The sequence below is a fragment of the Oryzias latipes genome, chromosome 20 (assembly GCF_002234675.1).
Source record: "Oryzias latipes chromosome 20, ASM223467v1".
NCBI classification, from domain to species: Eukaryota; Metazoa; Chordata; class Actinopteri; order Beloniformes; family Adrianichthyidae; genus Oryzias; species Oryzias latipes.
In genome coordinates, this window is record NC_019878.2 from 22,342,640 (window position 1) to 22,366,573 (window position 23,934).

The 23,934-nt window shown below is 38.4% G+C and overlaps 1 long non-coding RNA gene across 1 annotated transcript; it reads right to left on the reverse strand.

The window, feature by feature from the left end:
• Positions 1–1,298: 1,298 nt before the first annotated feature.
• LOC105356704 lies at positions 1,299–22,713 on the reverse strand. The gene is made up of 4 exons (XR_910794.3): positions 22,600–22,713; positions 16,520–16,634; positions 15,083–15,181; positions 1,299–2,083 (listed from the first exon to the last, which is right to left on the reverse strand). It is a non-coding gene; the product is annotated as an uncharacterized LOC105356704 (long non-coding RNA).
• Positions 22,714–23,934: the final 1,221 nt, after the last annotated feature.

The window sequence follows — 23,934 nt, forward strand, 5'->3', positions numbered from 1 at the left end:
TTAAGAAAATTAGGCTCAGAATTGCATTTCTGAACATTATTTATTCCAATATGGCTCAAAACTGTACGGCTGGATATCTCCAATATTGCTCCCCATTTTTGTTGTATCGCTAATATGAGGTTGTTGGGCAGTAAGCTGGAAAAAAATGCATGTAAACAGATGAATGATGGGAAGTGGGGCCGGGCTTACTTCGTGGCATCAAACATCTTGGATGAAAATGTCTTATGAGTTTCTGATGCTCTGCAGAAGCTATGCCATAGAAAATGACAGAATTTTAGATTTCTGGCTAAAAATGGCATAATTAAAAGACCACTGGGAGTGATTTAAAAAGCAGTTTGCTTGCTTTTTTACGGTGCTACATAAATAAATCCATTGATTGAAAATAGACCAAAAGATGATCGGAGTGGGTCTTTAAGGGGAGCAACAGGAAATGCGGTGCTTTGGATTATCCTAATGACCATTTTAGACAAATTTCCATCTATTTTTGCTGAGGTTTATTACCATACGGTCAAATATTTACCATGAATCTGAATCTGGTTATGCATTTTGTAAATATAAATTCAATATATATTGATTCAAGAGGAAATCCGTTTAAACAGACTTTAAAAATAATGTATCACATTGGAGTCAAGCCTGATGTTCAAATTCTTTTCTCCCTATATTGTAAATATAGATCATCCTCTTTATCTTCTTATGGCTCCCCGTGAAAGACATTTTTGCCATTTTGTCACTTTATCCTGGAAATCTCCCACTGTCAGTCAGACTGCACCCATTTTTTCCAGCTTATGTGTTTTGATATTTTTGCTCTGGCCTTTGCTTTCTCTCTGGATCCCTGCCTGTCACATCTGTTGCCATGTGATAAATGCAACTTTCCTCCTTCAGAGGATCATTACATGTCAAGTCCTGCAGTGATGGTGGAACGTAATGGCAGAAAGTCAATGGCATGGGGGGCAGGGTAGCGCAAAGTGGAGGAATCGCACGAAGGAAGAGCCTGCTGAGAAGGATCAATGACTCATCTAACACCCACATGCCCACTGCTGAACCAGGCAAGACCACTCATTTCACTCACAACCCCCCCTGCGTAGTGATGAGGCAGTCCAGCTGCTCAGAGTTGAGTTTGCACAGATAGAAGTAACAGCTTGAGATGATTTGTTGATGTAATATGAGAGAAAAGGTTGAGAAGAGAACTTTATGATGTTAGACGAAACCAGTGAGGGAAAAGTAGAGAATATCACAGAATATCACATTGACAGTAATATACTTTAGTGATGTGTGTTTTTTTATGTTTTTTTTTTTTGGGGGGGGGGACTTTCAATTTAGTAGTTTTTTGTCATTTAGTAAATTGCTAACTACATTTGCTGCCGTTTGAAGCCTTTATTGCACATGACACTGAAGTTCTGAAGCACTTTGGAAAACATTCATTTGCATAAGAAAAGTTGATGTAAGACGAGGTGCACCATGATCCTGAAATAACTTTCAAAATCAGATTCTTTGTTTGTCATTTATGGTCGGCATCCAAGATGCACCACCAAATGAAACTACGTGGCTTCGGCCATAAAAAGACAAACGTCACAAGTTTTAGAAGGGCAGAGGCAGGTCTAAACTGGTCATTGAGGCAAAAAACAATACAGCTGTGCTTAGAGATTTTGTATTAAAAAAAGGCTTGTGCAAGGCAAAAACCAGAGGAAGACATTAGTGGATGAACAGATATTTTTTAATCTTGAATGTATGCTGGAGTTTAGAAACATGATGGCAAGAGGGTAAAGTAACCTTTAAACACAAATATTGTCAAAAAATTGTCTTTTGAAAAACCAAATGTCTGTGTTTTCTGTTATATTTTTACAAACTAAGCATTTTGTAAACAAGCCTACAAAAACTGTAAGCAAGAAGAGAAAACCTAAAGTTGGACCAATTCTATATTTGGTATGCAGAGGATATAATGCGCACTCAATGAGTGTACAGTGTCTAGGTATCCACAGATAAAAATAAAGTACAAATAACCCCAAAGCTACATAATAAAAGAAAAATGCACAAGAGAGATGTGAACCTCAGGTGTAAGAAGGCACTGCAGGGGAGACCATTCCTGGAGATTAAAAGTAGAGACGAGGAGTTCAATTACAAAAACACAAGGTCACATGTTGCATGTTATAACTTTGTAGACATGCATCTTGAAACAATTACCAGTCACATCAGTTTTGTTTGCTGGAAGTCATTTAATGGCTCAAGCAATAAAGATACTGGAGTAGTACACAATGTACCCTACGAACTTGCAGTAGACCTGACAGACTCCTGGACATTCAGTTGATTTCAACTTAAAATAAATATGGGCCCCTCTGTTAGAAATTAGCATAAGAAGGGGTGAATTCTAACTGAGAGGTGAAATTTACATAGTGGAAAGTCACCATTAGTTTCTGAAGCTGCTTATGTCAGATTTTATTGTAGCTTTGAACTTTTTTATGTTACAATTGCTGATGTATAAATGTGGCTTTGTTGTTGTGTCTTGATGGCAGTCGCTGGTTCTGGAGACCCTTACAACCTCCTCAACACTTCACCACACACAACATTTCTATTACTAGATGAGGCGTGTGCAGCCTGAGATCAATCTCTGGCCAGTTTTCTTTTTTGTTTGTTTTTTCATTGCATGTGGCAATGAAGAAGACTGGCAGCAGTCTTGAAGTTTTTGCGTCTGTGATATAGCATTCTCCCAAAAGGATGGTGGACTCCAAATTGTTTGGAAATAGCATTTATAATACCTACCAGCCTGCTGAGCAACAACAGCTGGCTCTAAAAATCATTGTTCTTTTATTTTCTTGGACTTCTTATCCGCCTCAAACTCCAAACCAAAAATACTCCCTAACGTTTGCACTTGTAGAGGTTCTGCTTGCTGATGGTCAAATGATTAAGCCTCAGGCTGTTCCAAGACATTCCCATGCAGGTGGGAACATGTCTACTCACTCTGGCTCCTTGTTATTTTAAACTTTGCTGATGACTCTGGTTGGTTCATTAACACCAAAATGGTGTGTAGTGCTAAGGTTCGAGTACAGCTTTTCCGTTCTCACAGAGAATGAACGCTATGCGCGGTTTCATGAACATGCATCAGCCAATCCTCCCTAAAAACTCTATAGTGAAAGACTACCTGGTGCCCTGGATTTCAAAGCAATTTGGACACCATGCTGCTCGCTCACTTGTTTATTTTTATCAACGGCAAATATGACATCACCTAATTCACAAAGAATACGTGTTCTGATCATGAAAACTTGAATGATTTATAGAAAATAAATGTAAATACATTTTTTAAAACTGACCAATTGTTCAAATACATTTTGGTCTATATTCACTAATCTAGTGATACACACTGGTATTTTTCAGAGACTTCTGGGAAATTTCCACGGCGCTGGAATTTGAAAAAGTTAATTTGGACACCCCCTATAAAAATGACAAATGTCCTTTTAGCGGATTGAGTAGTGGAGGAACACAACTTTAGGCTTAGTGTTAGGTGTGAGAACCAGTAGAGTAAATGTTGCTTGCTCTGACTTCATATGTGAAATATATAAGTGAAAATAAGTGTCTTTCTTGCTGCTTTTATTAAAATTATATATTTAAAGTTATTTGTCCTTGAAATATTGTCCCAAAACTCTGAGGAATCTCTCCTTTTTTTTTTTTCTTTTTTTTTACTAGAAGTTCATCTTGGTGTTGTTGCCATGGGAATCACACACAGAACAGAAAGAACAGTGAACGGTTAGACAAAAAAATAAAAATGGTCCAATTTCTTATGAGGTAAGAGTCTAAAAGGCATTGAAACAGTAATGCAGCCTGCTTCTAGGAATGCAAACAGCCAGAGGAACAATAGGTATTCATCAAGCAGCGGCTTCTAAAGCCTCGGATCGTGACAGAGTTAAATGAATTGGTCCAACAACGCGACACCTGAGAGACAGTCTTTGGGAGCCTGTCAAGATAAACTCGTAAGGATCTGGCAGAGGGTGCGCTGCAGCAAGGTCATCGCCACATTACATCAAACATGGTGCCGGGAGGAGAGCTTTTGTTCTGTTGTGTGAAGTCCCGTTTGCCAGAGGTAACAATTAAGACTCATTTTTCAGCAAACTCTAATGTGTTCATTTGTGAATCCACACTAAAAGACGTTCACAGTGGATGTTTCTCCAGCAAAATGTGGTGAATCATAAAATTGCGAGAGTTGGGCTCAACGTTTTTATCTCTTGGAGTTTGTATTAAAAAAAATAAGAGTGAAAGGTGTGTTTTAGTGTCACACAAGTTTGGCAACAACCAATCGCCTGGTCCCTCCGCTGTCCCAGGGTCGGCCATTCTGTTCCTGTGAGCTAAATCAGATGTGACAGCTTCGCTCCAATAAATTGAGGGTCTTTAACAAGTGCTCTTTTTTGTTGAATTTGTACAGAAGGTGAACCAAAGATTGCATCTACCATCTTGGAGCAATTTCTCTCTCTGGGGTTTGTGTGTGGTTTAAGGTTTTAGCGTGGCTGAAGGTCAGAGTTTGCTGTCAAGGCTCATCATAACTTCACAAAAGGTGTGTTTTTTTTTTTCTTTTTTTGTCTGTCGAGTGAAAAGCAAAAACATTTATAAGTAATATTATTTATGATGCAAATGCCACAGAAGGCAGGGAATGTGAGAGCATCGGATGCTTGAATCTGAGCGGCATATTTGGAGCAGTAATGAAGTTGCACTTGAATGAGTGGGAGCTGTAAGCGGCGTTCGGGCTTTGGGGAATAACAGGCTACGAGTCAATTCCAGCAGGTCTGTCGGAGAGTGTGGCGGCAAGATAAAGACAAGGCAACATTGTTTAAGTCTTGATCCTGATGCAGCACTCCTCTGCTGGGGGATTGCACTCTAATACTTTTATAATGTGGAAAACAGCCTTTGTGTGCCCACCCCCACAGAAAAATTGCTGAGAGAACTCAAACGTTTCTCCCTCCATCTCAAGATTACACTTTGGCTGCCTCCTTGCCCTGCCTCTCTACCCCGCCCCTGGCCTCCCCCCTCTGGAAGGCTTTCATTTTACAAACATCTGTTGGCAAAGGGGAATCCCTAATCCCTCAAGGGCTTTCTTTCAAATTTCATTACTGAGACAGAATGTAGATTTGAGTTGCGGCACATGCTGCCCTTTTCTTTTTTGGTCCTTGTTCTATTCAACCCTTCACACAGAGTTATTGGAAAATAGTGTTTTCTAATTCAGAAGTCACTCCCACTTGATGACATCATCAATCGTTGCAGGTCATTTACATTAGCGACGAGCTGCCAGCGCCCGGAAAACGCATAACATCAGTTTTATAACTTTAAAAAGTCACGATAAAACAAAAAATCATTACTAATATTTAAATGTATACCCACATAAAGAAATGCGTTTCTCCTCGTTACCCTCGCGGCCGAGGGGTTCAGCATCCCTCCGCCGCCAGAGTTTCCCCTTCAAAACACTATTTCGGATACCCCTATCCCTCCAAATGCCCCTACAATTGAAGAGGTAGGGAAAGAATTCCGATTCTGCCTTTGCCTGATCATCATAAAACCTTAGGCTGCAAAGCTCTAAGTGCCCTGAGGTAATAACTGTAGACCTAATCTTTTCAGCAGCATCCGCTGTTAACTTGATGGGGTAGGACTAAGTGGACGCTGAAAACAAGTAGCTTTAGAAAATGCATCTGCAGAGTTCAAAGTGTTGAAGCAGTGCTCAGATTTGTAAAGTTAAACATTTGAGGTCGTTTCATTTGTTGTTGTTTAATTTTGATTAAAAGAACCCAAGTGAATCTGCTTCCAGTTTGTTTTTGAAAGCGCTTCATCCTGAAAGACAAAGGGCTTTCTGGTGTCAGGGTGTTCCTTAAGGCCGTGTCACACAGCCACTACATACATTTTGTGCATGTTACACGGATGTAAATTGGTGAATATACGTGGAAAAAGTGAGAAAAGTTGTGGTCTTTACGTGAAATACTCCCAGATGCATCATGTATGAACCACGTTAAAACCATGGAAGACGTACGAACAAACCACGCAAAGAACAAATAAATCAACGTACAACTTGAACCGTGCGGGATTATTCAGCTGTTTGTATGCAGTTCATTAGTTATTTTTGCAACAATTACGTAATTTGAACATGACGTGTGCACCGTACACATAATATAAAAGTTATCCATCGATGCGAGAAAAGCTTATCGACATACGTGGTCCATTCGTGGAAAGACACAAATGTGCGTATGCATCTTGCAAGAATGACGCACAATTGCGTAAGATTTACGTAATAGTTGTGTATAAACTACGTAAATTACGCGTAAACTTTGTCAACAGGCCAAAAATTTTGAACAAAACTGAATTCACGTAAAGACCCGTCGGCAACACATCTGAACACACAACACTTATGAATTACTCATATAATGCACGTATCACGAAAAGCCAAAATTTCATACGTGAAAAATGCACAAAATGTACGTAGTGGCTGCGTGACACGGCCTTACAGTCGAGGGTGTTTGTCTGGGTCACTACTGTCCTGCTTTTATACTTTTTGAAATGTTAATTCATAAAATAATCTGAATGAATTATGATTAAGGATAAAAAATGTCAGAAAAAAAGTATTTAAAAATTGAAAAAGGAAGAATTCAGAAATCTTTAGAAAGCAAATATTACTGGTACTGTTTTTTTTTTACTACACAATCATTCTCGTCATATATCAAAACAACTTTTCCAGTGTTGAAATATGCAGCAACAAGTTAAATTAAAACATGAAGTATCTAGTAATGCAAAAAGTAAATTAACTGCACAATTTGTTCAAAATTCCATGTTGATTTTTGTTTTTGTCTGACGTGACTATGTAGTTTTCCGTTAATGCTGAACTCTTCTGTTGTCAGTCTTACTTAAAGCTTTAAAAAGTCTGCAGCCTTGGTGCTTAATGTGTTGTTTCCCTGCAGAAATTGAAATTTCAGCCGAACAAGGTCAGATTTCATAACCTTCCGCAGAGCCTTTTCAAAACAGACATGAGGCAGGAGAAGCCGCACCTTTGAACTGACATTTATTATAGGAATGAAAAAACATCTTTGCACTTAAAAGAGGTCTAGCTATTGAAGCCCATTGAGACGACTGTTGTTGTAACATTGGGCCACATAAATAGAATTGAATTGAATTGAACCGAGTTGAGTCTACACGTGGTTTTGAAGGTCTATGCACTACGCAAAATATGGTTATTTTTTTGATCAAATCTAGATTTTTCTTTCCCCCTTTGCATAAACGATTTGTATAAAGGGGTAAGGCTGTATTTCTTCTCTTTCTGGCAATCTGGAAATGCAACATGGAAACAGACGACAGCTTGTTCCAGCGTCCCCGTTTGAAGTCGAGCAAAGGAATGGCCTCCATCCCAGATGAACTGCTTCTCCTGGACGGGGAACATAATCGGGAACGCCAATATAGAGACATGAAAACTGAGACGCTGCAGAAAATATTCCTGTGACTTTTGGAGTAAATTCGCTGGGCTGTAGCATTGAAAACAGGCTCCTGCAGGATCCAAGTGGAATAGAATTTAAGTTTTTCTTTAAAACTTTAGAAAATTACCATTGCATTTAACGTTTGTTGGCTTAAAAATATCAAATCAAAACCTTGTTTGTGAAAAAAAAAAATCCTAAATAGAAGCGGGATTTTTTAAATAATTTTTTATTAGGATCATTTGTGTTGATTTGTGTATCCGTCAGTCCTGGCCACAATCAAAAAAGCAGCTTCCAAGAATATAATCGGTGCACGCCAAGATGTTAGTGCTTCAAATTCTATTAGCTGTCATGAATTAATTTACTTGTTTGATCTGCCAGAATCCATTGTGGCTTCTGTTAATGACTGACAGTGACAGCAGAGACTCTCACCTTCACAAATGAGGTTTCTCTTAAGGAAAAAAATAGCACAACACTTCAAAACATGAAAGTTCAATTTCTAATTTTATCAACTGAGAAAATTAAATTAAGCATTTGGAATATATTAATAAGGATTTGCGACAGTGTTGGGTTTACTGAGTCTAATTATAATGTTCAGGTGATACTGATTAGTATGGATTACATCATTACAGAAAAAAAAACGTCCTTCTCTCAGAATTTCCTTTGATTTTTTTCAAGCATTAATTGTAGAGACAAACAGATTTATCAAACTTATTACAGAAAAATTTTTTAGGTCAAAATCTTTTTCCATATTTCGTAGCTTCAACTTCTATTTTAGAAAATGTTGATGGTTTAAATTTGTCAAAGTTTTATTTGCATACTTCCTTCAGTTTTTTCAGACTTCTTTTTTTTTTACTGAATACTTTGGTTTCTGCTTTGTTTCACTCTTTACTGTAGATTATCTGCAGGGCCAAATTTCCATCTCCTTTTGTTTGCCATGGTTCATTTTAGCCAATAATGTTTTATTTGGTTTTCTTTGTCACCCACTTTATTCTTTTGATCTTTGATGTCTTTTGTAATCTCGGTTTATTTAATAAATGTCAACCTGCTTTTACATTTCTGTATATAAGGTAGATTTACAAAAACTCAAACAACTCTAAAAATAAACTAAAAAAATTAAAAAAACTGGTGACATGGGTAATTTGAAACAATGAAAATGACTAAAGACAGTTTGGGTTTCTTTTGTGTGTATTTTTTTCAATCAAACACGCATTTTTCACCTCTCTGAGAAAATATTTCAGCCTTTTGTCCCCGAAGGTCATCTCTTAAAGGCTATTCAGGGTCCATTTGAGGTCAAATGGGTTTGATAGGACCAACAGACGTTTGAAACACTTAAGGCTGTTGATTGAAACGGACCTATTCAACTTGAGACCAGTTCATTTCTGAAAGCACAAATTCACCACTTAGGTTTTACAAAAGTGCAAACAATTTTTGAGTAATGTCAATTCATTTCACCCCATCCCCACTCGGAGTTAGCCCATCAGTGTTTTAGACTAACAGAGGACCCACAGAAGCTGCAGAAACCCCACAAATGCATGAACCCAACACCAAAACATCAACACCACCCAGTCTGACTGTTTTCTTTAGTATTTTTTTATACTTCTGTGTATTCATTTGATAAGGATGAGGCATTTTCAGGCTTTACTTGGTGAAGTTTCAAAGACAAACAATTTTCAGTCAAATGACCCATCGGCCTCCATCAGTCCCATCTCATCCAGGTCAGGTTTTAGCAGAACTCTGGAGTCCGATCCCCTTTGGATCCATTTTCAAAGCTTTCACAGTGGCCTTTTAATCATGAGTATGATGCTTTAAGCCAAAATCGAAGACTTGTCTCTTGTTTTATAACATAATTTCATTAGAAATTCGCCGCTGAGTTGTGGGTGGGCCCGTTGGCGTGGAGCAACCCGCCTCCCCGTCCCGCTGCAGGAAGCTTGGAGCTCATGCCCCGTCCAGCGCATCTTCTACGTCACAAATAGACTCTATGGGGACCCCTCCCGGAATCTGCGGAGCACGGGTGACCCCGGCGTGGGCCCCTAGGCAACAGGACAGACGCGCTCAGCCATACCGGACGGCAGCCATTGGGGCCATAGGGGCTCTGGATAACGAGACGCTGGCCAAGGACGGAGCCAGGCTCGTCACCTCAGGCTAAAAAAGTTATTTTTAATTAAATTTCATTGATATGTTGGTTCATTATTGACGTCAGAGAAATGTTATTTCTTTTTATTAAAAAGTTTAAATATTTATTTAACATCCTTACTAAAAACATGTTCATAATTAACACATTGTTACTGTCATTTAAGATGTGTTTTTTTTTTTTTTTAATGATCCAATTAATGAAGGAAAACAAACTTTTTAGGGGGGGAGTTTTGTGTATTTTGCCTTTAGTAGCTAAAAAAAAAACCCAGTTTGGGTTTCCTCTAAATATACCCATAAAAACAACAGCTGACTTGTAATTAGCAGCCATCCCTGCTGAAAGTGCCATGCAGTGGGTCTGCCTGAGCCCTCACAGGGGAAAGTGTGAGTATTTACTGTGTTCATCTAAGCAGCCGACCGTGGCTGGGCTCATTATACAAAGTCGAGCTACTGGTGCCATTGTTGCAACCATGGAGGGGGTGGGGGTGCTTGGGTGCGTGCTGCGCCAATTCAGCTCAAATGAAGAAAGATTACGTTGATTTATGCTGCGATTATGTTATGGCGCGCTCATCACTGGCCACGAAAAGTAAAAATAAAAAAACTAAACCCAGCTGGGTGCTCATCTAGTGTCCAGAAAGAAAAGCAGCAGTAATTGCTACAGTTTAAATTGGCCCTGTAAAGTTAATTCAGCAGTGTCTTCATGTCATTTTTTGTAATATTGCGGTGTAAAACGAGGCATTCATTTCTTTTAGTGTTTGAAGAGATGACTAGGGGGGAAAAAAAAGAGTGAGGCATCCAAGCTGTTTAACCCCGCCCCCCTCCTATTAGCCGGGAAAGTCCTTTGATTTTTTGGATGCGGGGCTACAGACCAGCAGAACGAAAGCACATGTCCCTCAACTCTCATTATTCCACTGCCTAATTTTCTGACATAGCCCGCAAAATCTCCCCAGATGTAACGCGGCGATAAATTACTGCTGAAGGACGTTGGGGGAGTGGTGGGGGGGGGGGGGGGGGGGGGGGGCTGACTGGACTCAAGTGAATCTGAATGGAATGAATCCTTGACAATAAATAAAAAAGTAATAAAAAATACAAAGAAAAGAGGCTTGTTGTGTGGGAGAGTATTCTAATCAGGCTTTTCAAAATAAGAGCATGTACCTTAAAGTTACCTCTGGTTTCACAGTGATAGTCACTGGGGATTTTCTAATTCTTCCACCGTTCAAATGAGCAGTGCCATCTCTTTACACCTGATGTCAGGAAATGTAATTCTTCCTTCTGATTTGGAAGTCTTCTTCCTCTTTTCTGACACTTACAGTACATGACACCACACATCAAAGTGAAATGAAGACACCTCTCTGCTCGACTCCCTCCGAAAAAAAAAAAAAAAAAAAAACAACAACCCAGAATTCATCTTGTGATTCCATCAAGGTGACATTGCTAAAAGGGAAAAGATCCATTTTCATCTCAGCTTTGTAGTAAAGTCTTGAGAGCCAAGCACTCGGCTCGGGAAACATGGCGTTTCATTATTTAAATCACAGGAATGGATGGAAAGTGTAAAAGAGTGGGGCAAGGAGACCTCTGGCTCAAAGTTTCTCAAAAGCTCATGAAGTAAGAAACCACCAAAAAATACTCTTTTTCTCATCCAATAAGAACCTAGACTTTCTACTTCATAAAAACAGCGCGTGCTATTGTTCTACAAGCCAATGGACAGAACATAACCCAATGTAATTTTATTATTGTTTTAATAGGGTTTATTTAACCATACAACAGTGCATAAGAGGGTGGTAGTTAAAGTCAATTTATTATTAATAAAGGTTTTAAAAAAAGTTGCAACTCAGCTAATCTAAACTGTGCAAACGAAGAGCAAAACTTTTACCCACATAAAGAAGCATGAGAATCAGATCTAAAAGTACTTTAATGATCCCAATCGTGGGAAATTTGTGCGTTACCATAGCAGTAAGAATAAGAGAAAATAGAATGATATAAAAACAATAATACAAAAACCAAAAATGTAGCAGAAATGTAAACGAATAAGGCATTATAATTTAAAGACTATTTACAAACAGGTCACAATGTGCAAAATGTGCAGAGCTGTCTGAGCTTGGATTCAGTTATATTCATTGACTGCTAATAAGAACTGGACTGGACAGGCACTTCCTCCAAACAGGAAGTGCCTGCAGGCTTCAAGAAACGTGCAGTTTTGTGTCTTTAAATGTTCCCAAATTGTCCAGAAGAAAGGAAAACCACACACTGCGTGGGACAACTGTAACTCCAGTCTAAATCCTGCAAATTGTTAAAGCTGCATTTTGTAGGTAAAATGATGAGCATGCAATGAGCAAATGGTGGAAGAAATGACTTCCCTTTAACATTTCTAGGTGACAAGCTGTACTAGTTTGCAGACCCACTCCAATGAAAATCATGGTATTGGTGGTTTTAACAGGTTCTGGCATTTTGCGTCTTGATGAGTGGAGTTTTAAAAATGTCTTTATACAAATAATGATTATAGAGCAGACAAAAAAGAAAGCTTTAGCTGTGACGTAGGTGCTACAAATCCCTGCTCCGCTACCATTCCAATACTTGCAGACATATAGATCCATGTACGTTTTTATTTTCCTCGTCCAAGCTGACATCTCACTCAAAACTGTGCAGCTGGATAGCTCCAATATTGATCATGATTTTTGGTGCACTGGTAATGTTAGGTTGGGTGTGAGGGACTGTAAACTAGCAGGAGAGCGGGTAAACTGCTCTGCAGAAACTATGTCCCAGAAAATGACACCATTCTTTGTAACTGTAGCGAAAAACAGCATAATTATAAGTATAAGGCCACTCCAAATGCTTTGGAACTAGATCAAAAGATGATTGGAGTGGGACTTTAAAGACAGAACATACATGAATTTTCTCCCCAAAAGACTAAAGTCTTTGTATATTTTTATTATTTATTTATTCTATCGACAGGGACATTGCTGCCAATGCAATTCAATTCAATTTAATTTTATTTACATAGCTCAAATTCCCAACAACAGTCGTCTTAGTGGGCTTTGTAAGTCTTGTAAGGTAAACAACCACCTAAGTTAGCTACAAAGCTATTTTTTCATCTGCTGTCCCTGGACTGATGGTAAAACTGTCTCCCGAAAAAACATAGAATTAATTAATTAAGGTGAAAAACCATAATTGACCACAGCCAACCCTTGATAGCAATGGTCAGATTTTTCTCTGTGGTTTTATAAAAATGTAAAAAAAAAAACTAAAACAAAGACAATCCAAAATCCAGTCCTCCCTGCAACCATAATTTTATAAACTAAGATATATGAACACAGACAGTGTTAGATTATGCAAGCTGATATTGTTTGAGATTTTTAATAGGTATATTCAGAATCAAAAAACAAAGATGTTCTAAATTTATTCAAAAACACCTCAAATGACTAGTTTCTACACTCGTGGTGCAGTTTATCTACACTTTCAGCTTTGGTTTCTTCCCTACTGATTTCTGGTTTTAAACTGGCTAATTATTCTTCCATTTTCTCAGGCGAATAAGGGTAAAAAATAACTTTCTAATGATATATGACACAATGTTATAATCTCAGGAGAACGCCGCCTTGTTATCATTATGGATATTTTAAGAAGAGGGTTCATCCAATTGTTGTTTGGGGTAATTTGGTGCATCTAGTATTCCATCTTGATGGGAATTTAGCCTGGATAGTTTTCGCTGTTTTTCCTATAATTTAATTGATGCTCTGTAACACACTTTTTGGTTTGTTTATTGCTTTTTTGCTTCTAATCAGAGTACCCTACAGGGAGTTAACCTATATTGCAAAACATACTTGATTAGTTGCTTTTACACACATGTGAACTTAAGAGACGGCCCATTCACAAACCCAACGGTTTCTTATGAAGCTGTAAGAGCTTGAGCTCTTCTGGGAGGTCTTTCTACAAGTGTATTCATGGGAATCTTTGAGCATTCTTTCAGAAGCACATTTGTGAGTTGAGACATAATTGACCTGACCACAGTCTTCACTGTAAAACCACCCAGGTGCTCCAAGATTCTCCTTCGCCACAACTTAAGCATTCAAAACAATATCACATCATCTAACAAGACCTAGGTTGTGTCCAAATTCCTTCACTACTCATTTCTTAGTACACTATATAGTGTACACTATACAATATATAGTGTACTAAGTATTGTTCTGAATTTTTTTTCATTTTACATAGTATTTTTTATTTTATTTTTTAAAGGGTAAGTGTTTTTTTTTTTCAAGAAAGAGATTTACTTGACTTAGGGAAACAGGAAAGATTTATTAGAATCTTTAAGACAATTTCTTTTAATGTTTACTTTTCCAAGAATACATTTTGTCTTAGAAAGGCGTGAAATCACAAATTACTTTAAGAAATCTTACTGAGGCAAATCCATTAGTTCCATTGGCAGATTTTTGTCACTTCAAACATGAAAGAAAAATCTTTATTTTTTTTACTTGTTTGAGACAAACATTTTTTTTTTTCCCACGAAGAGTTCTGTGCAACAAGCACCTCTGCATCTGCTGCTATGTCATTTTAGAAGCTTGGAAACGTAATAATGGGATTTCGCCAGAGGATCACCCCCATGGTTTAAGGTGCAGTTCCATCCCCCATAAGCTTTCACTTTATTATTGTTTTTAAATACAACATGGAAAAAAATCCATGAAGCAAACAGGCCTTCCTTGAATCCGGACTGCTTAACCATCTAAAAGATTGGTTGGGAAATCATCTATTTATGCCAGTTTTTCCGGTGGACAGACTGGGTTCAGGAGGTCAATGAATCTCCTCCGCAGGAAAAATCAACCCCCTGACCTTGTATTCTCTGGCCTTTTCACCCTGAAATAAGAGTCCTCAGCAGATAACATGATCACATTTTAGTAGAACCTACATAACATACCTCTTGTTATTGAGCCATAAAAATCTCCTGTTAATTTGGCCGATCGTGACCCCCATCCACATGCAAAGGTTTTGAGAGTTGGAATGGCCGACAAGCCGGTGAAGACCGTATATGGACATTATGTGAGTGAGCATTGGAAAAGGTGATCTTGAAGGTTACTAGTTTTCAATATCTATGAGAGGCCTGTCCATTTATGTTATATAGAGTTTTGCGTTTGGAGCCCATTTGCTTCCTGTTCCCGTGCACATTTTATCTGATTTACTAGGATGTGACTGTGATATGGCATCTATTCATCTGTGTTTAACATCTATGGGGCCACAGGTTCACCTGCTTTCCCATGTTCCCGCTGGAGCTTATTAATCGTTGTGGCTAACATAACCACACGGAAATATACATGGCAATTAAGCAACGTTGGAGTTTAATCCTATAAATCATCTCCTTTTAAATCCTTATAGAATTGGCTTTCAACAAGGCATTTGTTGGACCTTCCAAAACATATTTTCTGTTTCCCACGAGCAGGTTAAAATCATAAAATATTTGAAGCAAAGTTATTTTATTAGAATTAAAAAAGTTCAAAATGGCCAAAACACAATGTTAGATAGAGACAACTTACCAAGTGCTGCCTTAGGTCTTCTGGTTGTTTGCTGCAGGTGGTCTGCAACCTGCTGCTTTGGAGATACATGCTGCTCGTTTACCCCTCCATTGTGGCTCTCTGGTTAAAGAAAGATAACAAGCTTTCAATTTTAAAAAAGGATCAGTAAATTAAAAAGTAAATAGGCTAAATAGCAAAGTAAAGTGAATAAACAAACTTTTTTCTACTCTTTCACGAACAGATCAAGTTTTACTCTATGAGGCTCCTGACTACAGTACCCATAATGCTTCAACATTCCATCGAGCGGTTCGTTTTTGTAGTTAACCAAAGTCAAACTAGAACATTTAAACAAATTCTTTTGCTCTTTGTACCACAGAAAATCAGTCTACTTTAGATTATCGGGCACATTTTCTATTTTTGAACACACCCAATATGTTTTGCATTTACTCTATGTAAATAAATAGTTTAGCATCACTTTGGTGTCCTGCTTTGATTTAAATTATAGTAAAGGGGGAAAAAAACAAAGACATGGCATAGCTACATTTAAAAGGGCAAATTTTTTTTTTATTATTATTGCAGTGAGGAGAAACACATAAAATCAATGATAGCAGGGATTACTTTTTTAAGTGTAGCTTTGATTCAATTTTGATTAGGTAGATTAACACATTTCTAGCAGAAATATACCACAAATGGTCAAATAAACTGTGTTTTTCACTCACTCCTGACATCACAGTACCTACTACTACATCTACTGCACTGAGAGGATCCTGGATCACAGGGTGTCTTTTATTTTGAAATGAAGTCCTGAACCTCGGCTACAAACTATTCCAAATTTCTAAAATATTGCTGCGTTTTTTTTATCTTCTTGTTTTAGGTATGCCAAAAACTATTTTTTTTATAATAGTTAAAATAGCATAAATACAAATCAGTGTCTTTATTTTCTAAAAGGGTGAAGTCAGACGTTCTGGCTCCTACTGAGTTGTGGTCATCAACACCTAGAATGAGTTTTGTAAAATTTCTCAGTGTCCTCGAGATGGTCGCATTGCCCTGCATTTGTGTTGCTGGGATCAAATACAAAATTCGCCAAGTGTTTGAATTATCTCAAACTTTTCAACTAAACAAACTTTTCTAAATTTTAGTTTGAAAACGTATTAATCATCTTCTCTGCCAAATGTCAGAAAGCGTAAAAAATAGTTGGATGACCGCTGATGATAGGAACTCGCTGAGATTTACATGTAAACCAACTCTGACTTAATTTAATAAACTGTTTTGTTCACATTTGCCTGGATAATGTGAAGGAACAAAACAATAACAGAGGATAAACCAACGGAAGTTACCAGAAATCCAAAAAAAAGGGCCAAACTAAAGCTCTGGGGAAAACCTACATAGACAAAAATGTAGAAACCTAATAATATTTTGACCATCAAGAGTTTCAAAGACTAGTTAAAAGTTCCAAACCTGGAACTCAGACACAAAAAGACCCCCTTCCAGTTTGGGCTGTCATGGGTGGTATGGTCCACTTGGTCTTGATTGGGCCAAAAATCCCCTTTACCTGGTGGAGAAAGACCGCCATCTGTAAGAAACACCAAAACAAACGGTTACACATCTGAACATCTGTGACATCGACCAGAAACTTTTTTCATTAATGATCTATCACAGGTCATTTAAAATTGCAATAATAAAAAAAAACATTAATATTAAAGGAGACGTTTTAAGAAAAGGTTAATAATATCTTGCGTAGAACAGGAAGAAAAAAACGCAATATTTTCTTCTTTTCCAGTAATGAAATACATAACATAATGAAGTAAAAATTATATATAGATATATTGAGAAAAGCCTTTGATGTTTAATAACAAAGTTACTAAATAAGTATAAATAGAAGTCACAGGAGATGCAATGCGGCATCTCATTTCTGCTTTCTAGGTAAAAGACAGACAAAAATATCAGCATCTGATGGAGCCTGTTTGTCCTAAAATTCACATTCTTTGAGAGTTTATTATTTGAAAGTACTACTGGCTTTTTAAAGTACTTTGTTTTTTGGACACTTTATTCCGGTCAACAATGTTTCACTTACAAAAAGCATCAGAGGGGTTTTTTAATTAAGTTTTATAAACTAAGATTTCCGTTTCCTCACAGGGTTTGGATTATTAAAAGTGCTACATATCAAAGAGTTTTAAAAAAGATCAATAGTTTAGATAAATATTCTTGGTTCAGGCTGCAGGGGACTCATAAAATAAAATTATACAACTTACACCTACTTACTGTCTCGTTTACATGAAAATGTGTTTATTTTGTAACATTGAAACAAGAAAAAGTTAATAAATTTTGTAAACATTTATCTGAATTGTAAATTCCTGACTTACTAATTCTGCTTAAAAGTTGGATAACAAGGAAAATACGCTGTCTGATAAAAGCTGGGGGAGACCGGCTCAATTGAATTCAATGTGTGGGGGAGTTGGGGCATGTTTGCATTTATGCTCATGCTAAAGAAGAAATCTCCTTCCTCAAGTCTCAGTTTTACTTCCCTAAACCCTAAATTGAATTAAACTAGTTGCAAAACTAACGGCATCACCGGCTGTAGTGACTGAAGCAGCTTTATTCTTAATAAAAAAATAGAGTCCAGGTTACAGGATCATGCAAGAGTTAAGTAAGGGTGAAATAGGCGAGATGCAGGTGTATCATATGGATTTATCATGTCTTCCATCCCCTTATCGGGTGTGTTCAGCCAATAAAGAGCTCCAACGGCACTCTAGTGGCCCTCGAGGCCTAGAGTTTGACACCTGTGGTAGAGTGTGGTGTGAGGACACTGTTTGACGGCATCACCTGTGCATCATAAGTGTGTGTAATTTACACTGTGCTCACAAAAACCTCATGATACCACACGCATAAGAACCGTACGTTCAATTTTCTTGTTGAGGTGGCCGTACGACCCTGCGCTCCCCTAAAGATTCTTCGTGGTCGTCCTACGGGAGGACCCAAAAGCACGCAGCAGCAACCGTACGGGTCAACCCCACAAACAGGTGCATGTGACTAAGGCTTAGAGTAAAGCTTTATTTAATGGCATTTCTTTACAAAATGTTTACGTTGCAGCTGAAATGCAGTCAGGTGTCAGACTCTATTGTCAGGGTGTGACAGCAAAGATGTGATTTTACTTGATCTTAATTCTGCTTTTCATCAACACTCTCCCCCACTCTCACCCAACTGCAATTTTGACCATTAGGAGCGTTCAGCCAACTGCTTTTTGTCTGCGTCCCTTTTACAGGGATAATATTCTCTTTTGCAGATCATGATCTTCAATGTCACGAGATAATTTATTACCATGATGTAATCTCCACTACAAAGCACACCAGGGAAGTTAATTCAACATCCTGAGGCCACCTTCTCACAGGCCCCGTGGTTGTGCAGCAGCTAATTAGAGGCAAAGTAGCAAATTTGGATCAACTTTATGAAATCAGGGGCGAGCAAAGGACTTTTATATCATCTTTGACATTGTCAAGGTCTGCTTCGGTGTTCCGTCTTCTCATATTGACTATTAGACTCCTTGTTTGATACAAAATTTTGTATTTATTCTAATTTAAAATCTTTAAAGTCTTTAATCTTTTTGCTAAATTTCTATTTAGGTTTACTCTGTCACCAAGACTGTGTCCACGCTGAATTAAGTTTAGGGATTTCTGCTCAGTTAAACTGGTCTCCCTCACACAAACATGTCACACAGATTTTTCAGATCCTTTTTTTTAGTTTGTGTGCACATCCTACGGGTACTTGCATGTCACGTGCACACCCCGTGCATGCGGATTCATGCACGATCAGCAAGGAACCAGTACTCGCATCTTACTAACGACTAGAGTGTGGCATAAGGACTTACTATGGCAGCGTACACTAAAGGTGTATTCAACTTCTACTATCCTCATCAATACTTCACTACCCACTTACCACACGCACAACAATAGGATCCATTTTCATGACGTCCCTTAAGGCGATTGCATGATCCTCAAGGGAACTGCAGGGTTAGTCTGCATTCCCTGTAAAGCTACATTCATGCCCCCCTCAGCCACAGCTACTTGTCTGTGTAAACGCGTGGAAATTCGTCTGTGTGCATCTTCTACGCACAGGGTCGAACTTTGACCAATCAGGTACTCGGATTTGGTAGCAATGTATAGATGGCGTCCCTTTAAATTCAAGTAAGTGCCATTTTAAAAATTGATCATGAAGGAGAAATTAATAACTGCGGCTTGTACCTGACCAAAATTATATGACACCAATTGGAATTGAGCTCATTCATTCATTCATCTTCTAATCCATTTGTTCCCTTTTGGGTTCACGAGGCAGGCTCTGGACAGGTCGCCACTCAAATTTACACCTAGGCATAATTTAGAGTGACCAATGAAGCATGTTTTTGGATGGTGGGAGGAAGCCAGAGTCCCCCAGAGAAAACCCATGCATGCACAGGGAGAGCATGCAAACTCCACACAGAAAGGTCCCCCATTGATGTTCTGGTTCAAGTCCCCCAGCCAGGACTCGAACCAGGGGCCTTCTTGTTGTGAGGCAGGAGCGTTAACCACCATGCCACTGTGTAGCCCAAAATAAATAATGGAGGAAACAATCATTAGACTCTCTTGAAGGGGCTTGTCCGGGATTTGAACCTGGGCCATCGAGCGATAATCAGACCCCTTGACCAACGAGTCTCACAAATTGAACTGTGAAAGAAAACGCCTGGAGCAAGATTTGCGTCACTTTGACATGTCCCATCAAGCCAATTTCAGGTAAATGTGCTAGTATCGGGTAGGGAAACGTACATCATATGCCCGGTGTGAATGCAGCATTACAGACAGCTGCTCTCTCTCTGACCCTCCACGGACTCGGACAACCCAAAAACCTGCAGAACGGGTCCATGTGGCTATGGCATAATCCATGATTTCTATATAAAGTCCATCACCTCAAGCCCCATACCCCAAAACATCCACAATTACAAAGAGTGTTACCAAGTACTGGAATCTTATTATTCCTCCAACCACTCTTAAAACTCGTCCATTTTATTTAAATTCATTTTATTTTCTCTGTCATTATCAAAGAAAATGGCAGCAAATCTGCTTTAAAGGGAGCAAACTCAATTGAATTCCTCAAAAAAAGCTGTAAGTCAAGCTGTCGCCTGTGCTTGGAATCTCTACAATCTCCTCTTTGCGGTCACGTGGTGCTTTCAGCTCCAGAGAATGCAGCCATTTATTATTTTATATGCAGCAAAGAAAGGTAAATTGAGGCTTGAAAAGTCTGTGGTGAGCTCAGCTGCTCAGAATTTTTTTTTTTTAAGATGCTTTCTGTGAGGCATTCTGTTTGCAATATTTAAGAAGGCCAAGACTTTTTAAATCCACTAAAAGAATACAAACGCCTTACACAAACTGTCACATCAGTACTCCCATTTCTTAAAATTACAAGGTATTTATCACTGAAGAGCATCAGACTTTGGTGGTTATGAACAGGAAAAAAAAGACAAAATGAAAAATAAAAGCAGTTGCCCACAAAGGTTATTTACTGAGCTCATATTGATGGTTTTATATTGAAGCGACTTTAGGTGGTTTTCCTCCTAAATGTCACTTGGATTGTCTTGTTGGTACATGGAGTGGACATTCATACAACTACTAGACTGAAAAGCTCCCCAAATCCTCCCATCATAAACTCTGCAGGCCTTTATGAAGGCATTTCTGCTGCTGACAAAGTGTGCTGCCTCTTCCCAGTCCGCCTTCTGCGTTCAGATTTAACAGCCAGTGTGTTTTGGGAGCCTCGGCATTAGCGGTTAACACCTGATGGAATCTAATTAATGAGGGAGCGCAGTATTTAATCACATCTCATGAGTTCACACTGCACCCTGTACTTCATTTATTAAAAGTATTATGACTTTAAATAAAACCATCATTCACTGTCATGACTCGGGCATTTTGAGCGCGCTGAAGGTCTAATCTTATAATGCACGGAGTTTTCACAGGAAGCAGCGTTTTAAATTTGAGCTGAGGCCAGATTATTTTGATATGCACCAGCATCCACAAGGTAAACCTGCTTTAGAAGTAAAAGCTCTTTTGGAAGATGTTGACAGAATGTTCTCTTTACGCAGCTGCTTGACCGTTAAAGTTGGTCCAGGTCACATCTGTGAGGTAAAACATGGAGCTAATCCAGTAATCCTGAATTAGCGTCTGGAGCAGTGATAGAGGAGCTGCAGAAACAAGTGGCACTTTGATTTTTGCACATTATTTAGCTCACGATCTGCCTTTCACATAAATAGCATAAAGGGTTGATTTTAAAAAAAATGTTGTGCAAATTATGCTGAAATACACAAAATGTTAGCATTTCATCGTACTGGTGCACAAGAAAATAAATATTTGGGTTTACATACTATTAATTTTTTACCTTATAATCCTCCTTGTACCAAAATTCCCCTGGGCTTTTGTATGAAAGGACTGCCAGCCCCACAGTTTATATAGGTTGGGCTTTGACCAAATTCCTTCACTATTCACTACTTAGACGTCCCTCATTTTCTACATCTAAGTCCGCTAAAACATTCTGAGTTTCTATTGAGATATTGATAACGATAATAACCTCTTAAAATGTTTACGATAATTAAAACATTTTGAAAATGAAAGACAAAGATTCGGGACTGCACTGTGCAAATTCGGACCGCTCAGATCCGTGCGTGTGCAGGGCAGGTTTTGCAAATGGGTGATGTCATATTTGGCTTTTAAAAAGAATAAACTTGTGTCCAAATTGCATCACAATCCAGGGCTCTTGGTAGCCCCGCACTTTTTTTTAATCCTAAAAATACATATATTTGTATTTAAATACGTGACATTGTGGTCGAGGAAAAGATTAAATTACAACTATAACGCTTTATGAAGTTTTCCTAATATAAAAGACTAATTTCAGCAATGAATTGGCACCCCTCCCTTTAATAGCAGGTAAAACAGTAAACAAAAACACTGGACACTTGCAATAAAACAGGAATTTCAGTCAATATTTTCTTCTTAATAATAATTCTTCTTGTTGCAAAGTCTGCAGTTTAACGTTCAAACTTTAGTGAAGTCATCTCAGATTTATTATTGTTGAATTTTCTATTGACATGATTCTACTTCCTCTTGTAAAGAATAATAGTCAAGATTTCAAACTTTGTAGAGCATTAACCAGACTTTCAGATGTGCGGCTGTGCATGCCAATTATGAACTCATTTTAATAAATTCTCTTCACACTAGAAAACCTGCCTCTAACTATCTGGTAACCATGGCGATGTGGGACCTGCCCATTCTCTTTCTCTGGACTCTGGGTCAAGCAAACCCTCTTTCTGACCAAAAAATAGTGGTTTCTTTTAGGGACCCTTGGTTAAGGAATTGGATTTGACTAAAGCTCGAGTTGCTTTAAAAACTGCAAACACTTAACTCAGCCGGTCTATGTTTCTTCATGGAGTGAAAGAAGAGGATGAGGAGGATAACATCCCAAAGTTGTTCTGTTTGAACAGCATTTCAAATCGAAGTAACAATCTTACATGCCATACTTACCTAAGTGTGTCTGTTCGGCTCTTCCTCTCTGAATATTCCCATTTATCCTTCGTCTTTGATGCTGCTGTGATGAAGATGTGACCCTGTGATCTTTTTAGGTCTGTTCTCTGTGTCACATCACATCTGTCACACCTGACTTCTGTTTGCGTGCACCACAGCTGCTTCCTGTTTGTCAATTATCCCAGATTTTTCTTTTCACTTGGTTTTTCCTTTACATTCTGTCTGCATATCTGTCCTCCACCAACTGCAAACCCCGGCAACAACATTAGCTTCTGCTAAAACCCTTAAAATAAGCATAAACATTTCAGCTAAAAACAACTGATTAAATTATTTCAAAAGCTTTATTTCTTCTGCTTTGCTTCAAATGAAACCTTTGCTGCTTGCACCTCATATTTGAGAGCTTTATAATGTTTTTTTTATTGATTTTGCGATTCTTTTTACATGTTTTTTCTTTCAGCTCGGCAAGTAAGAGTAACATTTGATTGGAGATACACTTGAAGACAGACTGCAGTCATAATATGCGACCACTAATTATATCCAGTCGGCTGGTTGCATGATTAAATTTGATTAGTCAAAGAAGCTCTGGATTTATCATCTTCCTGTACCAGATGTTTAACAGTTGCAGCTACAGCGGTTTCATCGCAGCAGTGATGCAACGGACAGCCGTGCCTGTGTCTTTCTCTGCTGCTGCGGCGGCGCAGATGTACACGCTGACTCCAGGAGTTAGTCTGATCAGTGGCGCATGTTAATCAAACGTGGCACCAGCTACAGCTGTTGATAGCCATCAGCTACATCTAAAAGCAAACACTTTCAAACTGCCTGGATTACTATCTAAATCCCTTGAAGATCCACTCTGATGAAAATGGTGCTTTTAACATCTTTTTGTAGCATTTTTTCTGATGATGGGGAACACACATCAAGAAAATTTGACTTAAAATTGTATTTCTCAGAATTTCTTTATTCAAATTGCTGTGAATATAGAAAAATGCAGTTTGAAAAGGGCCTGGAAAATACATTGGACGGGCCACAAGCTCCCTGCTCTGCTCCTTTCTGATGCATTCACTTGCAGACGAATAGATCCATGTACGTCTTGGTTTTAATCATCCACAGTCCTACTAATGGACTCTTGCCGCTCTGCAGAAACTACTACTACTCGTTTGATTTTGTCTAAAAAGAAGCATACCTTATTTCTTGCAGTATTAGTCAAATGTTTTCCTCCATAGCTCATCCGGGGATGCAACTTATACTCAGGTGCAACTTATGTGTGATTTTTTTTTTTTTTTTTGTAAATAAATGGCAATAACCACTAGAGGGCCTCATAGGTGTGTGAGTATC